Source organism: Falco peregrinus, chromosome 2 (assembly GCF_023634155.1).
Source record: "Falco peregrinus isolate bFalPer1 chromosome 2, bFalPer1.pri, whole genome shotgun sequence".
Lineage (NCBI taxonomy): Eukaryota > Metazoa > Chordata > Aves > Falconiformes > Falconidae > Falco > Falco peregrinus.
The window spans coordinates 81,786,758-81,792,757 of record NC_073722.1 but is presented as its reverse complement, the minus strand read 5'-3'; positions in this window follow the sequence as shown (position 1 = coordinate 81,792,757).

The following is a 6,000-nucleotide window of genomic DNA, read 5'->3' as shown; positions in this document are numbered from 1 at the left end:
AGAGATGTGTGAGTGCATATAATTAAACCTGAAACCAGAAAAGGAATGTGGTTTTTTTTTTTCTTTTGTTTGTTTGTCTAATCCCTCACCTAAATAACACACTAGATCTTTTGGGGACTTTTGCGAAGCAATGGTTTCTCCCAGGTACAAACACCCTCCAAGCTTGTGCTTTGTTTTCAGGACTATGGGGAGAAGGAAGGATGCAAAGGATCAGGGAACTGTGTTAATTAATTCAAATGACAACAGTTGCTGACTTAAACCTGAAAACTCAAAGGTCATGACAGTAGCAATTACGGAGACATTAAGAATGTCAGAAGTGACACATAAACTACAGCAAAATTGGTTGAGAAGCTGCTCTGTATTTAACTTGGTAATGTATTTTAGTAGATGATTATCCCTATGAGCAAAGCACAACATGTGAATGCCTGTCTGTGGGTATCTGAAGCCACAGATGCCGGCTTTGTGAAGTAACTCCTCTGTTCGTTCATTCTGTGAAAAATAAAACCACATTTCATCTGTCTTAATAGCCACCTTGACTCACTTAGGGCTTTTGCCTTGATTTATAGGGCAAGATTACAGTATTTGTTCTTTCGCATGAGCGTATGTAGTTTCCTAGGTTTACTTGCGTGAGCGATACCACCGCAATCAAAGCAATGGATGCGTGTCAGGTTGACTCTTCAGATAAATTGTTATTATAGATTTTTTTATAGGTCTTGTTGTCGTTTGAAAATGATTGTCTCCCACTGCCACTGACAGTGGATGAGTCTTGTCACGTCAAGTGTGGGAAGAAAACTGATCTTTAGACATTAATGCCAACTGCAGATAGAACCAAATGAAGATACACATCTGAGCATATTTAAATGGGCTATTGACTGACCTTTCTTTTTTGTATCCTGCAAACTTCAGCAGGGAGTTTCTTTTTATGTAGAACTTTGTTGTCAGGCTTGACTAAATTTTCACCAGCAGGTAAAGATGGATGCCATACATTTTTAATTAAGCATTGAATCTCAATTATTTTTAATCAATTTGTTGTGCTTGGTAAAAAAACAATGCGCTTTGTACACATGTGCAGATGCATGCTCACACACATACTATCAGAATTATAAGCTACCTCAACCTTAATTTCTGTTAACACTTGTTGTGTATTCAGAGCCATCACTGGTTAATGCAATAATTATATTTAAATGGTTGCAGTAATGTGGAACAAAAAGTAATTCCTGTTATCTCTCTCAATTTTGGAGATGTGAGGAAGTCAGATATATGAACTCTGGGTTATAGTTATTAAGCTTCAATTATTACTCTTTATTAAAATGAAGAGAGAACAAGGCATAAAGGAATATGTTACGTAAGTTGTCATTAGCAAGATACTAGAAAGACTGAAGGGGTTTCTGTTGCCAAAAAGACCCCTTTTAATTAAAGAAAAAAACTCTAATGAGAATCCAGCAATTCCAAGCCATGTATCATAACAAAAAACCGTATAAGAGACAAATTGTTCCATGTAGATCTAATAGTATTCAAGCCAGGAAAGAATACCCAGAAACAAAAACATCACAAACTGTGAATGCAATAACAGCATTCAACAGTTCAAATAAGAACTGCCAGTGCAGTTAAAATAGCCACTTCATGGGACATTTCTGCATCTCAGCTCAAGTACAAATATGAAAACTAGAATTAGACCAGAGGTGCATAGCCTGTCTGTACACAGAACAGTAAGTCCACCTCAGATATTAGGTGGCCAGACTTGCACAGTGGAATTGGTGTTCCACATCTGAATGAATGGGAAACTGGAGTATCCAAATAGAGTTAATCCTGATAATGTAAGAACTTGAGAGAACCAGGTAGATGTAGCATTTGCAGGTGTAATTTGGGCATGCAAGCATTTAACATCTCCAGCATAATGTTAGCCTATAAAGAGCTATCAAGGATCCTGTAGAGCCATTAATTTATTGTTTCAACAACAGCAACAAAAAAACCCCACCGTTGATGAATTTTTGAGTAAGATGTGGTTGTATAATATATTTTTTATAGTGACTGAAAATGCTTGTTCTGCTTTAATATTAAGAATGAAACTAATATAGCTGCTGTGGTAGGCTACTGGTAAGCAACTGGGGAATATGCAGAACAGGCCACATCTCTGACACGTAGGGGATGTGGTAGTGTGCTCTCCCCCTCCCTGCCATCCCAGGCTGTGCGGGCTGGAGGGCACCATGGTAGCCAAGAGCTGTTTGGGACAGTGGTTGGAAGATGCCTTGCTGGTATGCAAATATGACTGTAAGTCAATCATCTTACTTTATAAATATTGGACAGCCCCGGGCTCGCTGAGCTCTCCTGCACACCAGGATGTCCCCTTGAATAGGGACGCCTCTTAAGGCTGCTCCTCGAGGTTGAGCGATTCCTTGGCACAAAAGGTTCTTGGTAAGTGATTAACAGCATGTTAAACTTTGTAATCTTAGAGAAGTGATACAAAGGATGGATTGCACATATATAACCCTTTAGACATTAACTGCTGACCAAGTCTGGGTCTAGGAGTGGACCCAGCTGCACCTAGACTCCTCTGGGAGAAGGAGGTCAGAAAGCAAGGGGGTCCTTTCTGAGCCTCATGACTCAACGGGAGCATCTCCCTGACAGTTTCGTCTGACCCTGTTCTCCGTGCAGTAAAAAACCCAAGTGCCTTGCCATCAAATCTTGTTAAACCACTGTGGCATTTACCATTGTACTTTGTTAACTCACTACTTAACATCCATAAAGTATATCATTGCTTCTTTCTTACAAATGAAGTGCATGACTCCAACCACAACAGGGGAACAACATTTAAAGCTTGGAAACAGCTCAAAGAATAACAAAAATAGGAAATAAAGAACTGGGTTTTGTACCTAAGCAATGTTTGGATTGCCTGGCATGGATCCAGATTATCAGCAGTACCCGAACCACAAGGAATAATCAGAGCATGCCACCACTCTCTGCATTGAAATGCTTTCAATGAACTGAGAGAAGAGAAAAACTTGATAGGCATTGTGCGTGCTGTGCTTGGGGGGCAGAGCACAGCAGGTTAAAATATGATGCCAAGATAAATGTGGATTTCCTGATCTCTTCAGATGAGTTAGTGTTCTTGTTACAGCGACAGAAGTTCCAGGCTCGAGGAAAAACATGCAGTATTACAATCCCAATTAAGTTCTTCCAACACTTTTTGGTTTTGGTTTGGTTTTTTTTCCCCTTTTGGTCACATATTGCCATTTGAGAAGAGGGGAACACCATGGCAAGGGCAGTACTGTGGATCCAGAATGGCTCCTAGATAGATCGGCTGGCCCTTTTTTTTTTTTTAAATACAGCGACTCTTTACAAGAGCCAAAACTTGTGCATAGTTTAGATATATTATCATTATTGAAACTGTTTATGAGTATGTCTGTGCCTGTTCTGTAGCCTCTACATCCTGTATTGGTGTCTGTATAGAAGTACAGTTTGCAACTGGAGGAGCTGTAGAACACAGCCTTACATTGATCTTATGTGTGCAGAAACCTTGATAATTAACGTCTCCACATACACAAAAAATAATGTATTACTGAAAAGACAATACACTTCACTGTGATATATACATTATATATACTGAATAGACAATTCACTTCACACACAATTGAAACCTTTTGTCTGAATCACAGTTTAACTCTTACCTATAAGCTCCTAAACATTACGTACAGGATAAATGCACCTATTGGAATAAATCAGTACAGCGTACTTGACACCTACCTTACCAAAAAAGATAAGAAAATACTTATTAGCAGGTTTGGTAATACCTAACTTATTTATTAGATTATAAGTGGTACTCAGGAGCAGGGCATTCATCCTGGAGTGTCATAAGAACTAATTTTTTTCAGTTCTGTAAAATCCATTCATTGTTATTCCATGTTTGAATCGGAATTTTCTTTGAGAAGGAAATACATACTAGGAACTGTAGGCATCATGGACTAAAAGTTCACAAGATGGAAAATAATGCAAGTACCAAAATAGTCTCTAAATGAAAATGCTTTTATCTCATAGCAATGTTGTGCACAATCTCTTTATTTTATAAATTTGTTTGGTGTAGACAGCTTTTTTATGCTTTTTTTTTTTTTTTTGTCCTAATGTTCCCTGTTTTTCCAGAACTGGAAACTCACCTTGAGTGAGCATACTGGCTACCAAAACACCATTGTATTTGCAACCCAGTGGTAAAATTTCAGAGAAGGAAACACTTGGTGTAATATTTGTAATGTGAATTCTGTTATGAGAGTAGAGAACAAACTGGCAGCAGGAACTGCCTGGGGGATGAGTAGGTATCATGTGGTCTTAAATGTGAGTAATAACTATTCAAAACACTTGGTACTGGGGAGCCAGTGTAACATCTTCACATCATGTGTAGAACATGAAGAGGTAACTTGAAGTGCAGCACTTGCAGGCACGATACTACAAGGATAAAAGAGGAGGGGTAGCAGGAGGGGACACTCATGAGTCTAAATTACCAAGAGAGTTTTCCTGTTAGAAAACCTTTACGTATGTGGATTTGTGTGCTGTGTTTCAGTAGTGCATTAAACCTCATACTGTGTCTGTACACCTTTTTATTGAAATGCTCTTTGAATTGCTAATAAGGATACTTCAGCGGGCTAATACCTTCATCTATGGAACTACATATGGTACAGGTTTGGTATCAGCATACAAAGGTGACTCACTCCTCTTCACAGCAGACCTTGCGTTGCAGCATATGGCAAATATTTCCTTACAGCCAGATATCCTCTATTCCTCAGTTTGAAGTGCTTTATTTTACAGCAAACCAAAGTTTTTGCATTTTAGCCCTTAGGCTCTCAGCAGACATTTGTAGAAAGAGGAAAAACAAGTGTTTGGGTTATACAAAGTTAATAAAACCAGATGTTATTAACAGCCCGCTGTATCAGTATTCCATGTGTCAACATAAGCGCTATTTTATGTTCTTTTAAGATGAAGGAAAAGGAAGGAAGAAGCTAGTGATAGGATGGAATAGCAAAAGTGTGTAACTAGGCATAAAATATAAAGGGTTTACTTATGAAAAGGATGATAAATTAATACTTTGTATTAAAATACTTTTTCTAGAGATATTGTTAATCCAAGAAACCCATCAGTCACTCACAGGCACAGTTCTATGGTGGTGGTCACATACATGAGAATATCACTTGCATAATTTGTCAAAGTAAAACTGACTCATTAATGACGATTACTCAAGGTCAAAGTAAGAAACAAGTGTTATGCCTTACTATTTTCATCCAGATAATTGCACATTCCCTTTTAGCTTGGTTAGTATTCAGGCAACGTGCCGTATGTTTCTCTGTTGCTGAATGTATAGCGGAAAATGACACGAAGTCCGTTTTAATTTGGTAGTGTTTTTTACTCAGAGGAGAGAGAAGAACAGGGAAAGCAACTTGTGTCCTTTATTGTATCTCTGTACTCATTCTTTGTGTGGTGAAATAGTTGTACCTTTCTGTCTTCTCTCTTACCTCCTTCTTCTTCTGAATACATAGGAACTCATGCTTTAAAGACCTAGTGAGGCAAACTGCAGGCTGGGGAAGTACTTCAGCACAGCCACAGTAAGTGCCTGGCTTCTAGCTTTGGAGTTTTTCTTCATTCTTACAAACACCTTTTGTCTGGTCTTGGGGATATGTATTTCTAGCATTGTTCCAGCATGGTTAGCTTTTATTCAGAGTCCAATGATGACTTAAACATGAACAAATGCAGGATCTTTTATTTTATCTTGAAGAAAATCCTCAATGCAAAAGTCATTTCAATGGCTTGGTTTTTTTTCCCTAAAAGCACAAATAGAAAAGTAATGAAAATTATGAAGTCGAAAGAGTTGCAAAATTGTTGGAGATTCATTAAACTGCTAAAACTTTCCCTCTTTTTTTATCTGTTCTCTCAATGCCTAACATGCCTGCCCAGTCTAGATGTCAGGCTTCAGGTTTTTTTTCTGCCCGAAGGCATTAAAGGCTGCTTTTCTACCTT